The sequence below is a fragment of the Scyliorhinus torazame genome, chromosome 2 (assembly GCF_047496885.1).
Source record: "Scyliorhinus torazame isolate Kashiwa2021f chromosome 2, sScyTor2.1, whole genome shotgun sequence".
In the NCBI taxonomy this organism is placed as follows: Eukaryota; Metazoa; Chordata; class Chondrichthyes; order Carcharhiniformes; family Scyliorhinidae; genus Scyliorhinus; species Scyliorhinus torazame.
This window is the reverse complement of record NC_092708.1, coordinates 98850814-98866202: the sequence shown is the minus strand read 5'-3', so window position 1 is coordinate 98866202 and position 15389 is coordinate 98850814. Positions and strand designations below refer to the sequence as shown.

At 39.9% G+C, this 15389-nt stretch overlaps 1 protein-coding gene and 1 long non-coding RNA gene across 9 annotated transcripts in view; one reads left to right on the top strand and one right to left on the bottom strand.

Moving 5' to 3' along the window:
* The window catches only part of baz2ba (bromodomain adjacent to zinc finger domain, 2Ba), a 603362-nt gene extending 592217 nt beyond the window's left edge, over window positions 1-11145 (bottom strand). For 5 of the 6 annotated variants that reach the window (XM_072474620.1, XM_072474664.1, XM_072474673.1 and 2 more), the window contains exon 1: window positions 10989-11145. The gene's annotated coding sequence lies outside the window, so the exon portion shown is untranslated. Of the gene's footprint in view, window positions 1-9752; window positions 9869-10988 lie in introns of those variants that run through there. The other variant, XM_072474644.1, reaches the window with a different exon arrangement.
* The window catches only part of LOC140389981 (uncharacterized), a 222113-nt gene that overhangs the window by 28276 nt on the left and 178448 nt on the right, over window positions 1-15389 (top strand). For 2 of the 3 annotated variants that reach the window (XR_011934529.1, XR_011934528.1), the window contains 3 exons: window positions 4762-4792; window positions 7877-7944; window positions 8765-8831. This is a non-coding gene — a long non-coding RNA (uncharacterized lncRNA). The remainder of the gene's footprint in view (window positions 1-4761; window positions 4793-7876; window positions 7945-8764; window positions 8832-15389) is intronic. The other variant, XR_011934530.1, reaches the window with a different exon arrangement.

Below are 15389 nucleotides of genomic sequence, written 5' to 3'. Positions count from 1 at the left end.
GAAGACAGCGAGGATCCAAAGATTTCTGTCAAGGCCTCAGCAATTTCCTCTCCAGCCTCCTTCAGTATTCTGGGGTAGATCCCATCCGGCCCTGGGGACTTATCTACCTTAATATTTTTTAAGACACCCAACACCTCGTCTTTTTGGATCACAATGTGACCCAGGCTATCTACACCCCCTTCTCCAGACTCAACATCTACCAATTCCTTCTCTTTGGTGAATACTGATGCAAAGTATTCATTTAGTACCTCGCCCATTTCCTCTGGCTCCACACATAGATTCCCTTGCCTATCCTTCAGTGGGCCAACCCTTTCCCTGGCTACCCTCTTGCTTTTTATGTAAGTGTAAAAAGCCTTGGGATTTTCCTTAACCCTATTTGCCAATGACTTTTCATGACCCCTTCTAGCCCTCCTGACTCCCTGCTTAAGTTCCTTCCTACTTTCCTTATATGCCACACAGGCTTCGTCTGTTCCCAGCCTTTTAGCCCTGACAAATGCCTCCTTTTTCTTTTTGACGAGGCCTACAATATCATTCGTCATCCAAGGTTCCCGAAAATTGCCGTATTTGTCTTTCTTCCTCACAGGAACATGCCTGTCCTGTATTCCTATCAACTGACACTTGAAAGCCTCCCACATGTCAGATGTTGATTTGCCCTCAAACATCCGCCCCCAATCTATGCTCTTCAGTTCCCGCCTAATATTGTTATAATTAGCCTTCCCCCAATTTAGCACATTCATCCTCGGACCACTCTTATCCTTGTCCACCAGTACTTTAAAACTTACTGAATTGTGGTCACTGTTACCAAAATGCTCCCCTACTGAAACATCTACCACCTGGCCGGGCTCATTCCCCAATACCAGGTCCAGTACCGCCTCTTCCCTAGTTGGACTGTTTACATATTGTTTTAAGAAGCCCTCCTGGATGCTCCTTACAAACTCTGCCCCGTCTAAGCCCCTGGCACTAAGTGAGTCCCAGTCAATATTGGGGAAGTTGAAGTCTCCCATCACCACAACCCTGTTGTTTTTACTCTTTTCCAAAATCTGTCTACCTATCTGCTCCTCTATCTCCCGCTGGCTGTTGGGAGGCCTGTAGTATACCCCCAACATTGTGACTGCACCCTTCTTATTCCTGATCTCTACCCATATAGCCTCACTGCCCTCTGAGGTGTCCTCTCGCTGTATAGCTGTGATACTCTCCTGAACAAGTAGCGCAACTCCGCCTCCCCTTTTACATCCCCCTCTATCCCGCCTGAAACATCTAAAACCTGGAACGTTTAGCTGCCAATCCTGCCCTTCCCTCAACCAGGTCTCTGTAATGGCAACAACATCATAGTTCCAAGTAGTAATCCAAGCTCTAAGTTCATCTGCCTTACCCGTAATGCTCCTTGCATTAAAACATATGCACTTCAGGCCACCAGACCCGCTGTGTTCAGCAACTTCTCCCCGTCTGCTCTGCCTCAGAGCCACACTGTCCATATTCCCTAGTTCTCCCTCAACGCTCTCACCTTCTGACCTATTGCTCCCGTTGGGGCCTCAGCTCCCATTAGAGTATGGAGCATCGTACTCACATACGCCCCAGCATCAGCTCCCTCTGGTCCTTCGGGGAGACCTAAAATCCGTAGGTTCTTCCTCGAGCTGTTCCCCAGGGCTTCCAGCCTTTCTATGCACCTCTTGTGTAGTGCCTCGTGCATCTCCGTTTTTACCACCAGGCCCTGTATCTTGTCTTCATTCTCGGCTGCCTTTGCCTTCACTCCACAGAGCTCCATCGCCTGGACCTTTTGTGTTTCCTTTAGTCCCTCGATTGCCAGTAACATCGGCGCCAGCACCTCTTTCTTGAGCTCCTCCACACATCGTCGGAGGAACTCCTGCTGTTCCGGGCCCCATCGGCCACCATCTTGCTTCTCCCTTCTCTTCTCTGCCGCTGCTCCAAAGGATCCTCCGTAATCTGGCCACTACTGTCGCTCCTTTCCCTCCACACCCTGGGGGACTCCTTCCTTTGTCACCTCACACTGGGTTTGGCCGCAAAAAATTTCCGTTGGGGCTCCCGATAAGAGCCCAAAAGTCCGTTGAAACGGGAGGTGCGGAAACGTGCGGCTTAGCTGGTCATCGCCGCAACCGGAAGTCCTGTAAGCATTTATTAACAGGGGGATTGAGTTTAAGAGCCGTGAGGTTATGCTGCAACTGCACAAGACCTTGGTTAGACCACATTTGGAGTATTGTGTGCAGTTCTGGTCACCTCGTTATAGGAAGGATGTGGAAGCATTGGAAAGCGTGCAAAAGGAGATTTCCTGTACCAGCCTCCCCGAACAGGCGCCAGAATGTGGTGACTAGGGGCTTTTCACAGTAACTTCAATTGAAGCCTACTTGTGACAATAAGCGGTTTTCATTTCATTACCAGGATGCGGCCTGGATTGGAGGGTAGGTCTTATGAGGAAAGATTGAGGGAGCTAGGGCTTTTCTCATTGGAACGAATGAGGATGAGAGGTGACTTAATTGAAGTGTATAAGATGATGAGAGGGATAGATAGAGTGGACGTTCAGCGACTTTTTCCTTGGGTGGATGTAGCTGTTACAAGGGGGCATAACTATAAGGTTCATGGTGGAAGATATAGGAGAGATGTCAGAGGTAGGTTCTTTACTCAGAGTGGTTGGGGAGTGGAACGCACTCCCAGCTATGGTAGTGGAGTCGGACACTTGAGGAACTTTCAAGCGGTTATTGGATAGGCATATGGAGTGCACTAGAATGATTGGGAGTAGGTTGATTTGATCTTAGTTTCAGACTAGTTTGGCACATCGTGGGCCAAAGGGCCTGTAGTGTGCTCGACAGTTCTATGTTCTATGATTGCAGATGCTCCATTGTTGAATATATTTAATGCTAGATAGACAGATTTTTGGTTTCTTAGGGAATTAAGGGATATGGGAAGCAGGCAGGAAAGTGGAATTGAAGGCCAATACCTGCCATGATATTTTTGAATAGCGGATCAGGCTTGACAGGCCACAATGTCTGCTCCTGTTCCTATTTCTTGTGTTCTTGTGGATGCCAAAGACAACAAATTTGACAGCTTTTAAAACACTTTGATTGTGGTTAACGATATATCTTTGTAGAATTAATTAAATAAACCATGCCACATTAATTTGATATGAATTATTGATGTTACGCTTTCTTTTCGTATTTCAAAATAGCTTTCACCCACACCGGTGGTTCACATTTTATACTGTGTATAAGTCGACTCCTATTTTTGGAGGCTTCAAAGGTCAATTTATACACTGATATCTACGGTAGGCATTTCATAAATAATAATTAATATATCTTGGTGTCAAAGTAATGTTTCCTGTTTGTTGATAAAAATGGAACCACTCCGTTAGCTCATTCAATTTGCATACATAAAAATAGGTAAATTTCAGGCAGAAAGACAATAAAAGCAGCACTGAACAAGGGATAGAAATTCTTCTGTACAGTCCCAGTCAAAGAATAAAGATTATGAATTTTTTAAATAATCATGGTTTTTTTTTTAAAAAAAAGACCACTCACTACAATAGAATGTGTTCTGCTCCACTATACGCCACAATCTGTCGCGCCACTTTGTGCATTTAATCTACATTACTAATTTGAAATTGAAGCCATGTTGCCAGCACAGCAGAAAAGAAAGCCTGTGTGACAGAAGTGACCAGATTCTTAAACGAACATGATCAATAAGAACTATTGCTACCTATTGCAGTTTTGATGTGCAAGCCTTTATAAAATCTGCAAATGGAAGTACACTTTCTATAACTGCTGTTGAATTATTAAGAAACCATTCCTCCCACAGCCAAATCTCAATATTATTTTTTTAGCATAATCTCAGCAGTTTATTCATGTAATACATGCTAGCTATGTTAAGAGTGCAAACAGCATTAATCTGCAGTACTAACAGGCAAAACTACTGGCATTTGAAACACCAGGCCCCATTATCACAGCAGGAGACGTCAATCACTTGGATGTTCTTATAACAGCACAGGCAATATGACAATGATCTCAGGGAAAATCAGCAATCTCTGCAGAATATTCCAAGGCCTCCCCTCCCCCCCCCCCCCCCCCCCATTTAACAATTTGACCAATCAGAAGGTGTCATTCATGACCTACTGGAAGGTTTGCATCTTGCTTCAAATCCTTAAAAAAAACATCAATCATACAAAACAGGGAAAGGACATTGAATTATACAGTATTAACCTCCAGGGTTTGCATACAAAGACCTCAGATTTATTTATGCCCATCCTTTAAGAGCCTCAGCACTGTTTTTAACACCAAACCAACTGCCAATTTGATGAACCTCTGCCCTCAGCAGGAGTCGTGCTCATTTGATTAACGAGTATGGGCTTGTGGAAAACGCAGGAACAAAAAAAAAATCAAGGTAAAAACACTATTATCCCGTGCACAAAAATGCGACAGCAATAATTAACCTGATGCCTCTCTTGAGGGGTGATGTACTTGATGTCCTATTTATGATCAGGGCACTGGTCCTAGACATTGGACTCCTTCATCAGCATTTTACATTGCAGCTAAGCAGTTTCACATTCCCAATACCCATAAATAAGGACAACTCAATATTTTGTGCCAATATCAATATTAGAAAAATCACACTGAAGATACACGACAGTGATCAAATACTGGTACATTATTATAGCAGCTGTTTTCTGGCTGTTTCTTCTAGTTTCAAAATTCTGATCAGCGAAAGTACCCACAAGAACTGCTGACCCGTTTGATTTTTTTTATTTCTCTGCAGAAGATCCAAGGACAGTTACAGGCCATTGAAGGTATGTAGCAAAAGACAAACACAGTATATGAAATGCCTGTTATTCAAGCTATTACTGATAAGTAGTGCCTACAATAACCCGTTGCCTACAATAAGCGAAGATTACCTCTGTCCCACCAAACATGATTTTCCCAGTTTGGAACACAGTTTCAGGAGGTAAGCAAATGGCTCTCAGTCATTGATTTTATTTGTTTACCAGTAGTTCATCAACAGAATAAAATCGAGGAATCTTGCTTTAAAATTCAGCCACTGGAACTAAACTAGAGAATGCTAATCTATCCTTTACACCACCCAACTATCAAAAATAAATCCAAGTGCCTTCCTCAATGAAAATGAAATGTCTTACAGCAAACATACCAGTGTGTGCACATTTTGCCTGATCAAGACAAACTTACCAGTTTCTGGTTATTTTTAGGATTCTAAATTTATAGTTATTTATTAAACAGTCCTTGCAATTGATCTAGAAAGTGTTCTTTTGAAACATATTTGGATTTAGACTAAAAAAAAAAGATAGGTACAACACAATTTTATTTTGACAATATTTCATTCTTTCTCAGCTCAGAACAACTGGTTTACTAACTTAATGCTGGTAGAATACCTCAACAAACAAATGTGCAACAGACACCCAGGCTGGAACTCAGTTAACCTACAGAGCAGCCCAAAACACAAAAGATGGCAATTTGGTTTTATTTTTTATATAAAAGATTAATACCAACTTTTAAGCAAGCTGCAAGTGTACATTAATTCTATAAAATAAATAAAGCGAACGCCCATTAAATGTAATCTGCACATCAATGCAGCTTGCTCAAAGCAACATAGTAATGATCATACTTTTTTTTTAAATGTATGCTCATCTCATATGTGCCATTCTCTGTAGCAGGAGACAGAAGAAAGTGCAAGCAGGAAGGCAGGGTGCACATACTAATACAACTACATGGGTCAGAGTACAAGGCAGATTCCAGAGTGTATAAACAATGCAGTGCACATGCCGTACTGTGTACAGTTTTCATAGAACAGAATGCCTACAGTGCAGAAGGAGGTCATTTGGCCCATCGAGTCTGCACCGACGCTCCGAAAGAGCACCCTACCGAGGTCCAATCCATTATTATTATTATCCCCGGAGCTCCAACTAGCCTTTGGACACTTAGGAGCAATTTAGCAGGCCAACCTACCTAAACAGCACATCTTTGGATTGTGGGGGGAAACCGGAGCACCCGGGAGGAAACCCACGCAGACACAGGTAGAATGTGAAAATTCCACACAGTCACCCGAGGTAGGAATTGAACTCGGGTTCCTGGCACCATGAGGCTCCAGTGCTAACCACTGTGCCATAAGGAGGGATATATTTGCACTGGTAACAGATCAGAGAAGGTTCACTCGGCTGATGCCTGGAATGAAGGGGTTGTCTCATGAGGAAAGGTTGAACAGTTGGGCCTATACACATTGGAGTTTAAAAGAATGAGAGGCGATCTTATTAAAACACAAGGCTCAGAGGGGGTTTGACAAGGTAGAGCGGAGACATTGTTCCCTCTCGAGAGGGAATCTAGAACTGGAGGACACAATTTAAAAAATTAAGTAGTCTCCCATTTAAGACCAATAGGAGGATAAATTTCTTCTCTCAAGAAGGTTGTTAGTCTTTGGAATTCTCTTCGACAAAGAGCAGTGGAGGCTGGGTCATTGAATATATATATTCAAGGCTATATTACAAATTTTTGACTGTCAAGGGAGTTAAAGGTTATGGGGGACAGGCAGGAAGTGGAGTTAAGGCTGCAATCAGATCAGTCGTGATCTTATTGAATGGTGGAGCAGGTTCATGTTTTTGAAAGCAGAAATATTTAAATGACAGCGGAGTTGGTTGCATAGATAATGGCTAGAGGGACCACAAAACATAATTTTGTTGATTTTTCATATAATTACACTTTGAAATCATAGTTTTGAAAAAACATCAAATACATTTAAAAAGAAACATCAGCCAGTTGTTTCCAATCTATTAATTTGAGGACATTCCTTTTAATGATTCCAGCAAGAAAATTGTTCATTTAGGTTCACAGTTAGTTCTGTTTTTCCAATATATCTAAAGTTTCCCAAGCTGAAACTATTTTCTGATATTAAACATGCAGATAATTTTGAAACAATTCAAATATAAAGGCAGCCACTCATGCATACAACCCAAAGACCCTACATTCTGATCAAACAATGTCAATTGTTACCCATCATAATGATTTAGCCTGCAGATTTTTCCCCATTTGGAACAAGTAGGAATTGCTAAAGAAACCAAAGTAATTATTTCTGGTATAAAAGACACAGGAATACTAGTGGCACTCTGCTTGGATGCTTTGATTAATAAACTGCAAGGGACTTATTACTAGCTTCACAAAGATTATTCCATAATGACAATTTGCATAAAACCACATTTCTATAATTTAATAATTCAAACATAAGCTTGTGCTTATTTTTTCCATCTCTACTGCAAAACAAGTATGTAGGGAGCAGACCTCATCAATATGTGATATTAAAATCTCATGTTGCAAATATACAACAATTGAAGACATTTGGAATTACAATTCAAGCTGGGAGTGACTGTTCGGTTTCAATTCAATGACACCACTAATGGGTTCTTAGCAGCTCCATGAAATCAAGCAGCTGTCAACTCAATGCATCAGAAGAAAAAGTCATACACTCCCATAAGGAAACAAGCACATCAGGATGTTTGGCAAAACATCTGCTCCTTCACATTTCATCTGACAAAACAAAAACAGCTAAACAAAGAAATACCTTGTGCCTTTTTTAAACTAAGTAAGCACCGTAACAAAAGTTTTAGCAACAAAAACAATTATTTACCTATACCACTATTAATACTGTGTGCAATTTTCACACAAACATTTCTGATAGGTAGCAAAAAACTATGGAGATATTCACAGAGCCTCAATGCATATTAATACTGTGCTATTGTTGAAAATATGATCAGGTCTCAATTGTAATACTGGGAAAACTGTACTTGAATTCTCAGTTTTAAATGATGATGGGTGAATATTAGAAGCACCAGCAAAATTATTTTTCTTGTTCCCTTTATGTCACAATTCAGAATCAAGATTTATTCTTGCATCAAACTGATGATTGACTCCAAACTGGTATTACCTGGTGAAAAGGAAGGTGAGCTATTGATATTTTTCTCACCATCAGAGATGGGGTAAAGAACGTATACATTACATTTCAGCCGCAAAGTTCATTTAATTGTTAACGTAACCTTGAAAAACTTGTATGTTTCTTTCTCAAAATATGGCTCAGATTCAAGAAGTAGTTAGAAACTTTAGACTATTTATTAATTGGTCTTGATTACGAAACATCTTACAACACAAACATCAGATCAAACAATAATAGGAAAGTCCATTCATTAATCGCAAGACCTACTTTACTTAGTACACCAGCATAAAAAGTGTAAATAGAACAATTAAAGAAATATCCAACCACAATACAAAATGCAGCATTTCAAGAAATTCTGGATAAGAAATTCAATTATGATGCAAGCAATAATTTGTTTTTCTTTGATCTGCTTACTTCCCCTGCTTAATCTGCCAAATCTTGCAGGCTTTTGTTGCATGTATAATTTAAAGCCATCTGCTGTTTGGGCTTTTACATTTTTTAAAAAACTCAAGATCAGAGTAACTAACAGAATGGGGTTTGTTACTAATATTCAAGTATCCTATTACAGTGCATTCCCTTGTGAAAATAGTAGTTACATATAAAAACGACAAAGCAGTTTTTCTACATGTCTTTAAATTTCTCCACTACAAAGACTTTTAAAAATATGGTAGCTCATAAAACCACAAAACCACTTGAAAGCTTGAACAATATTTTCAAGCTAAAACGTAGCCGATTTCTGCCTGGCATTCCAACTTGATTTTCTTTTTATTATTTTCTGCCAAGGGACTCAGAACTTTGCACAATGAAAAGAGAATTCTATTGTTCACAGGTATAAAAATTGAACAGTACCACTTTGTTTAAACTCATACTAACCTGACACGAGAATATAGCCAGAGGTAAGACAAGGATCTTTTTTAAACAAATTCAATTTAGAATGTTTACAACTTTGCTCTTACTGCCAACTATGGTTATGCAGCTCAGTTGAAATTGGCTCTTTCGTTAAAATGAGGCAGTACATAAGTATAGTCTTATAATCAAAGCTGCAGATAACACGAGAAATACATTGTGGGCCTACCAGTTCATGTACACTTTGTAAGCAAATCTATTTCTAAAAGATTTTGCTTTTAAAGAAGCATAAAAGAGAATCTTGGAAGCTTGAGAATCTCTTCAAAAATATGATCTTTATTTATTACCATTCTACTATTTACACTTTGAGATTCTTACAATTGAATGTATAGTTTATTAAACACGTTACTGCATACTTAATCATCAATCTCTAAACTAAACTACATAAATGCCAGCAGATATTGGTGTGCAAAATATTCATATTTCCATGATTGTCTGTGATACATTCATTTTGAAGTACTGGATGTCACCGATGGTTTGTCTCAACCAAATTTGTGCATTTTAAGCAAACTCCCTTTTTTCAAAAATACAGTATACAATGCACAGATTTTTACTTAACAAAGGAACAGCAGTGGACTTGCTCCACAAAATGCTTATTTTTATGACTGGGAATTTATTAGTGTATTTGTCATTCTAAACCCACAATGAAGCTTATCAAAAGTTCCTCTATATTTCTTTCATGTTAAAAAAAACTGTTGCAATTGAAGCAGCTAACAATCAGATGATGAAAGAAACAAAGTCTTTCCAAGACCAGGATGAATAACAAAAAGGCCATAAATACAAGAAGGGCAAAGCGGACTAAACTTTACATGACGTCACCGTCCCCAGAAACCATGCCTAAACTTAAGGGGGCGGGGGGGGGGGTTAAAATCCTTCCTCTAAACAAAAGACTTAAAAATAAAACACATTACCCAAGATGGCGAAGGGTTGTTGTTTTGAAGAAAAGAAAAATGGAGGATATTGTAATATACACAAAGGGATAAATTTCAACAACTCGCCTGCAGCCGGCTTGAATAAGGAAGCGGCGGAGATACAAAAGCAAGAGGGGAGGGATGGAGAAGGAGAGCAAGAGGCAAAGGAGGAGGGAGATGGGGGGGGGGGGGGGGGGGCTGTGCACCCACACGGAAACCCGGGGAGTCACCAGATTATAATTTTTTTTTTTACACAAAGACAAGAGGAGTTATCGCATAATTGATCTGAGTGAAGCATATTGGTGTCTGTGCGCTGACGGGGAAAGATGAGATGGGACGTAGCAGATGTGACGGGTGACGCCGGGGCCGTGTTGTTTAGGCCGGCCCGGCCCAGCCCAGCCCAGCAGCCGGACCCCCGGCGGGGGGAGGAGATATGATGAGAGGGGGGCACTTGCGGGGGGTGCTGGTGCGGGGCGGGGGGAGGCCGCTTTCACACCACAAACCATCCTCGGTCCGTCCCCGAACATGACACGGCGTCCGTGTCCAGCGTTTTGTCCACATTTAAACACAGCTCCGCGGGCCGCTTCTTCAGGCAGACTGTGCTGCGCCCGTTTGTTGTGTTTTTTTGAAAATAAACTAGGAGAAAGTGGATCCAATGGTTAAAGGGGGGGGGGGGGGGAAGAGAAAGCGGCTGCGAGCGGGACACTAACGCGTCTGTTTCATGCCCCCCCCCCCCCTCCCCCTCAAAAAAAATAATTTAAAAATAAAAGACACCTCACGGTCAAAACCCAAGTTTACCGCCGCGGATGGAAATTACTCTTTAAAAGAAAAAGACAACACACGCGAACGTGCCCGTTGAGGTGTGTGTTTTTTAAAGAAAGGGGAAAGTCCTTCTCCGGGGAGCCGCTCTCCGCTACAAAAGGCTCCGATTCGAAGCGACATGTGTAAAGAGACAGTTAGAGACACAAAGTGAAGGGAGAACAAGAGTCAGCCTCACCGGCTGGACCTCACCGAGCAGCCCCAGGACTTTCTCCGGCCCTATAAATATTTTACTAATTCTTTCTCTCACCTCCCCCAACAACTACTCCTCACATTTATCAATTATTTGTCTTCCCCTGCCTACACCAACCACCATTCCTCCTCCTCCTCCCCCCCCCCCCCGGGAAGCCTCCTCCAAAATAATAAATTAAAACGTATAAATAATGTACATCAACGCGAAAAGAAAATGCAACTCACCTAGCTCGCGAATGTCATCGACTTACTTCCCTTCCGGATACGCCGGGAGTTTGGAGGACAGATGGTGGAATTATTTGTTAACGTTCTTGTTTTCGTTTCGAAACTTTTTTTTTAACTGAGGCGGGAGGAGAGAGAGAGAGAGGGGTGGGGGGGGGAGAATTCGTTAATTCACCAGAAGCTGGGGGGGGGGGGGGCGGGGGAGACCGAGACTTTTTCGGCTTCAATGCATGTGGTTCACGAACTGGTGACGTCAGGCATGGCTCAAACAATGAAACTTGCTGCTACAAGAAACATTTTGCCTAAATGAAACCAACAGCTTATCATCTAGCGGCAGGGAAAAACACTAGATTATAGTCTCCAGAGCAAGCACGCACACATACACACCCACACCTCCTCTCCTCACTCCCCCTACACACACACCTTTTTCTTCCAAACAATCAACTGAGGGTTTTCTTCTTTAAAACGCAACTTCCCATCTTTTATTTTAAAGGATCATAAACTATCACAGCACGTGAGAATTGTAATTCATTTTTTTAAAAGCTTCTCGTCCCTCTCTCGCAAAACGATGCCCAATGTCAGCCCATGCAGCCAGCCCCCTTTACCGCGGTCATTTGTAACATAATAAGTGCAAGTACAATGATTGCAATCCAAGCACACACACACACGCACATATATATGTATATGGGGAAGATGCGGAGTGTTAAGCTATTCAAATCGGTCGTTTTCACAAGAAAACATCTTGTGCTGAAATCATTTTGAAGTGCCTGGGCTTTCTTTTTCCCAAAGATGCAGTGGTTCTGTAAAATAAGCGAAGTGTTCAATTCGTTATATGGCAGTAATTATTTTGATTATAAACTGACCCAAGGATCTGCATCAGACAGCTGCGCTGTGCTTGCAGTTATTGATTTTTGGTACTGCTACATTCCGGGAATACAAATTTGATCGCTTCAGTATACAATGTGGTAATTTCATTAATATCATAGAGCAAAACAAAAGCCTACTTCGAAAAACAATTAATTTGAACGGGATACAATTTCTCTTTATTAGCACTGAAAAAAAAGTTGTTCGTGCAGGGTGCCGGCAGGGACACAACGGCCTGAATGGCCTCCCAGTGTGCTGTCACCATTCTATCGGTCAATATTTTCCCCTCCATACTTAGGTGAGAATCAATGGTTTAACACTCTCGTTTGAGTTATTACCATAATATTGATCATTTCCACGTATGCCTTTCACATGAAGTACAATATCACAGTTACACTAAAGCACATAGTTTTCTCCAGTTTTTATTTTGACGATTCTGATATTTGTTGTCAAATTATTTTTGTTAGTGAAACAATATAGAAATTGGGAGCTACTTCAGTAAAGGTAATTTGAGTTACATTGGAATAAATCAACAATTCCCCAAATCAGAATGTAACTTTAAATAAGTGTCATATTTTATGAATGTTAAGGGAATTGAATTAAACTTAATACAAATGTATTTTATCATTAAAAATCATGGCTATCTTCACTTTTAATTAAATGTTAATTTACTGTGCTGGGCTGGCATTATCACAACAGATGCAACACTTGCTCATTTTAATAGCAAGATTTAGTCAATATAATGTTTCACTCTTTATGTTAATTATTGTATATCATCCATAACCATGATATATTCCATTTGTAGCATAGATAGCAGATTTCTATCTGATAAAAATAAGCTATTTTGTGGCATTTATAATTCAAATAAATAAGTACAAGTTACTTTGGGACATCGCCGATGTCTTGTTCCAAAGCAAATACATTCTTTTATAAATCAAGTGAAGGTTCCTTCAATATAAAACTGATAAAACTTAGCAAATAGAGAATATCAACTTAATTTTGCATGTTTAACTCAGCCCAGGAAGAAAATTCAGTTACTTAATATTTTATTTATCAATGGCTTGCTATAGTTTACAAATTAATATAACAGAAATAAACAATGAAGCATGTAACATTAATGTTTCTGGTTGACATTACTAGAGGTGAAATGGAGCGTCCAATTTATTAATATAGATTTATTAATCTATTCATTACAATTTATTAATTGTACATCAATATAATAACATCTTATTTTCCAAACTTCTATATGTACATAGAGATTGATTTTCCTACAATTTTTTGAATAAGTGCAAAAAAGATATAATCTAATATAAAGTTGGAGGGAAATATAACTTGGGCTCCCACAATGTGTCAGTGCAATGAGTTTATCCAGTGAGAAATTCTCCTGCATTGCGGTGAGAAACATTGAAGCCTTTTTCAACATGTTTGTGTTTGGATGTTATGAAAGGACAGGATAGATCATCATCATTTCCCATTGACAGACGCGAGTACGATTCACACTTGAATAATGACCTCTTGGATGAGGATGCCTGGTGGCCATTAAACTATATTGCAGCAAGGTGTCACCACCAGAAATAAGATAGGAAAATTAGCAGGAAATATATTTTTGAAGTAGACAAGGTGTCGGTGGAGTCCAGCACTAAAGGTGGGACCAAATAATAAACATCAAATTTAAAAAAGTAAGTAATAGTTTCTTGCTGAGAAACCAAAATAGCAAAAACATGAAGTCTAATGTCACCAAAAAGTTAATCATCAGAATTTCCAGGCCCCATTCTAAACACTTGCCCCAAAATTATTGCTATCAAAACTATTGCTATAATAAGGCTCATAGCATGGAGAAATACCAATTCCCTGTGACTTCAGGGCATATCCACTGGAAAATCTGAAGCAAACACAGATCAGATGCATTGACGCTGAATCTAGAATGCATTTAAGCCAGTAATGAATTGGAGCAGAATTTCAGCCCCACCATTATTGTAGCATTCAATCCTCAATTTAAACAGGAATTTGCGCATTGAAAGATTTTGATTAATGCAGAATTAATTTTTTTTTTGTGAGGTCCCTTTTGCGTATACTGCATCCTAGTCTTGTACTTATGATCTTTTGTCATAGTCTATGTTAAATACCTGTTTAAATTTATATTATCCTTATTCTTACTTTAAAAACATATATCATGCCTTATCCTCAATTATTTTGCTAGGAAAGCCAAGTTCAACTCTTCGAAGCTTTGAATAAAAACCCCTCTTTAATCTCTCTTTAATCTTCTTTAAAATACTTTCAATTTTCTTTTGATGATAAGATGCCTAAAACTGTCGACAATATTCTAAGTGCAAATTTACTAATGAGTTATACAGTGTTAAAGTCCACAGAGTTCCCGTTTGATTAGCCCCATTGATAATAGCTTTGTGTTGACTCCACTTTTAGTGAATGGTCAACAATTATACTCAAGTTCTTATTTTTCCTTTGCTGATGACATCTACATGTTTCATACACTTTTGTATTTTCTGCTTCAAAATTCTGTGTCTTAGCATTTTTACACTGATGCCCTATTGGAAAGAATAAATAGACTGTAAAAGTGATGCTAAATTAGTAATCAGGGGTTGGTGGTGGTAAGGATTCCATGGATATAATAGTAACCTAAAGATAAGAAAACAACGAAACAACAAAGGTCCGAATACTAGAAGAAATAGAGGTAACACATATTTAGGGAACAGTAATGGTTATGAAATAATCAAATAACTGTTGAAAAAAATCAAGAATAATTAAAAATAAGAGAACATTATATTGTGTGTACAACAATGTGCACAATATCAGCAACAAAAGGGAAATTGGAGGCAATAACCGTTAGTAATTAGATAACAGAAATATGGCTGCAAACAGGAAACGATTGGTAACTAAATATTGCTGGGTGTTAAATATAGAAATAATTGGGAAGAAGGAATGGATAGTGGGATAGCTGTTTTGGTCAGAAATAACATGATACTAGCAAGAAAGGACTGAGCTAAAGAGATAGAAACCAATTCCATATAGTTGGAATAAATTCAACTCGGGGATTGGTTACACTATTAGATGTGTACTACACATCACCAAATAGTAAGGGAGGGTGAGCAAGCAGAAGTTGTGGTGCACATAGGCACCAACGACATGGCTAAGAAAAGGGATGAGGATCTAAAAAGTAATTTTAGGGAGTTAAGTTGGAAGCTAAAGAGCAGGACAAACAGAGTAGTGATCTCAGGATTGCTACCAGTGCCACGTGCAAGTGAGGCAAGGAACAGAGAGCGAGTGTAGCTGAACACGTGGCTACAGGGCTGGTGCAGGAGGGAAGGCTTCAGATATGTGGATCATTGGGATATCTTCTGGGGAAGGTGTGACCTGTACATGAAGGACGGATTGCACCTAAACTGGAGGGGCACCAATATCCTGGGTGGGAGGTTTGCTAGAGCTCTTCGGGAGGGTTTAAACTAGTTTGGCAGGGGGATGGGAACCAGCGCTATGGATCAGAGGATAGGGCAGCTGTTGAACAGGCAGAAATAGTATGCA